General features: G+C 33.7%; 1 pseudogene; it reads right to left on the minus strand.

The window, feature by feature from the left end:
• Window positions 1-1,829: 1,829 nt before the first annotated feature.
• Window positions 1,830-2,304, minus strand: LOC137749004 (auxin-responsive protein SAUR50 pseudogene; annotated as a pseudogene).
• Between the last annotated feature and the right edge of the window lie 1,017 nt (window positions 2,305-3,321).

Consider the following 3,321-nt stretch of genomic DNA (forward strand, 5'->3'; position numbering starts at 1 on the left):
TTATACGTGTTATTAACTATAACTTTACCATTATATATAATTTTACGTTGTAAACTTTGACCATTATATATATAATTTCAGGTTGTAAACTTTGACCATTATAGCTTAACCTTACATTTTTTATAATTCAAAAGTTGAACATTAACATTATATTGTAACATTATTAAATGTGAATGTAGAAAAGCCTAAAACTGAATAACGATGATAGATAATTTCATGACGTCTACTGATAATAACTTAGTCTATAGTGTAACAAGATGTTCACAGTGTAATAGTCAACGTTGATGGTGTAATAAACAATATCATTTTATAATCTCACACATTTCATAACGTCTACTGATAATAACTTAATCTATAGTGTAACAAGGCATTCATAGTGTAATGGTCAACGTTGATGGTGTAATAAACAATATCATTTTATAATCTCACACATTTCATGGCGTATAATGATAATAGCTTAGTCTATAGTGTAACAAGACGTTCACAATGTAATGGTCACATTGATGGTGTAATAAACAATATCATTTTATATCTCACACTACAAAAAAAAAAAAAAAAAAAAAAATCCCTCTCTAGACGAAAAAAAATTGTCAGGCAAAATAGGGTTTTGTCACCTTTAAGTTTTCCCCATGGCTGTAGTTGTAAAAAAATCAAAATCGGAGCTAAAATAACTGTTAAATCATAATTTTTCGTTTCTAACTGTCAAAGGATTTTGCCCCGTAACCTCATCCCCCAAAGTTTGTTTTTGGTGATTTTTGGCTTATGCGATCTCGAAGTATTAAAAACAAGTTTGAATGTTGGATTGTTAAAATTAATTTCGCAAACTGTGAAAATCATCGAAGGAATTGGATATGCCAAAATGTACCTCACCTTGCATGACGAAATTGTATATTTTGCCCTATGAATAGTAAACACTAAACCTTTACCCTAAATCATAAAATATACATTAGCGTGATGATGAAACTTGAACGGTTCTTCGCGTAAAGGATGCCGTATTACGTGCCAAGTTTTTTAGTTGGCGCAAAAACTATACCCAACGAAGGAAACTTTGTCTGTCAAACTAGTTTCATCAAACTAAAGCCTTTAAAGAAATCAAAATGTTGACCAGTTTTGCCCGACGATCGTTTATATTCCATTGGTTAATGTTTATTTGCCTGACGATATTCATCCATCGAGCAAAATTTAGTCAAGCAAATGATAATTTATGATAGTGTCACTATCATTATATATGTGACTTGAACGGTGTACTTTTAACTCATAAAGTAACTTTTTTGAAAGAACATCCCAATGTTTCTTTCTGTTTTTCCTATTTCAGGTTATATCATTGACCAAGACAACTAAAACGGGTTTCTCAAATTGGACCTGTACAGTTTATGAATTGCAAATTTGACCAAAATCTTATTCGCAATTAAACTCGGCAAAATATATATCAGTCAACTTTCATCGTGGATTATTGCATGAACTCCATCTTTATATACTAGTGCAAGATAAGGTGTGTAAACCAAAAGAAAGCCAAAATGAAACAGAATAAATTAAGAGAGATAGAGATTAAAAAAGGGGGAGCTTTGGAGCTCCTTCGAAATCTTTCATTAAATGTCTAATTGAAGAAAAACTCCTTACGTGTATGATCATATATGCATCATCAATATACGATCACTAACGTTAATAAATCACGGTCAATTAGAGCCACCAATTTTCGACGACATATACATCAATTTATATTACCAATTAATCAAAGGTTTGCAGAATGCTTGAAAAAAAATGAAGCAGCTAGCATGCAATAAGCTTCATTTCTGTTGCACATTCTGCAGAAACCCCCCCCCCCCCCCCCCCCAAAAAAAAAAAACCCCTCCTTTTCTTTATCATCCAGACGACGATTAAGAAATCAATAAATTTGGTGGATTAGAGATCGAAAAACGACTTCTTCGCAAGGAATAGTTAAACCCATATCGTGGTTAAATCCAAACTCCTCCTCAGCTCTTTGGAGAAGAGTTTGAAACTCTGGATGCCCCAGCCATGAAATTGGGATGATGTATCTGCTTCTGTTTTCACCAACATACACTGCAAAATGCCCTCTTGGCACATCATCTGGAAGACCACCTTCATTGTTGTGCCCATTTTTCTTCCCAAAACTTGAGCATCTTTTCAGAATTTGCTTCAAGGCTGCTGTTTGAGGTAGCTTGTTTGATTTTTTGCTGATAGCCATTGTTGTGTTTGTGTAAAAGGTTTGAATAGTATTGTTTAATGGGTTGAGGGTAGAGAGAGAGAGAGAGAGAGAGAGAGGAGGGGAAGTGTGAGAGAAGTTTTGATGGGGAGATTGGAGGGATGGAGGGGTATTTATATGGGGAGAGAGTGAATTAGGGAATCGGTATTGTGAGTAAGCAAGGCCATGTGATATTGTGATATGTGGGGGCAAAGAACAACTCACAAGTCAATTAGGGAAAACAGTGTTCAAGAGGCATGCATGGCTGCTAGCAATCCCATTGGGGCTTGGCCTACCCATGCTTCCCTCATAACGTACACAATGGACCCCCCTCTCTCTCTATGTACTAGTTTAGTATCTACTCGTACAAGTACTTCGTTATTCCTATTCATTTTTAAAATCCGGTTGATAACCATTTTATCTTTTGTGTTCTTTTTGTCTCTTTAGATATCTAAGATAGTAGAAAGATAAAAGGAAGGAAGAAGAAACTGCAATGGAAGTTTACATAAATTGAAAACTAAAACAATATATATGATTTTTCTTTTTTAAGTTTTTGTTTCGTACATTCTCTTTCATCTTTTCATCCTCTAACCCTTCTCCTTCTCCTTTGTACCATATGTCTTCTCTCCATATTTTAACTTAAACATGTAAAAACAAGAAACTAAAATTAAAATGATTATCAAATACAACTATTAGTTTTACTCATGCTATACGTGACGTCCTCTGTATATGTATGAGCTTTGGAGAATTATGAGAATGAGATTGTTCGAATTTTCCTATCATGAACAGTGCATTGGCCAAAGAAAAATCTATAATGTTTTTATTGATGGAAGGATCTGTCACGCTCAACTCTGTTGTATCCCTCTCAATGTGTTAACACCGCATATTCTCGCAGTTAGGTTTTGTTTCATATTTACTAATGAAGACAAGAATACTGTATCATTTATATATAAAGTCAAAATTATTGGATGTTTCAAACTTTTATTACATAGAATATACAGTAGCTAAAATCGAAGTTACGTAATGCATGCTTACGTAGCTTTTTTGTTTTTTTTTTTTAACATATGAATACTTGGGGAGGAGAATTAAATCTAAGACCTTGAGTGTACAAGCGTAAT

The sequence above is a fragment of the Pyrus communis genome, chromosome 2 (genome assembly GCF_041283825.1).
Source record: "Pyrus communis isolate YQ-2024b chromosome 2, ASM4128382v1, whole genome shotgun sequence".
Taxonomy (NCBI): Eukaryota; Viridiplantae; Streptophyta; class Magnoliopsida; order Rosales; family Rosaceae; genus Pyrus; species Pyrus communis.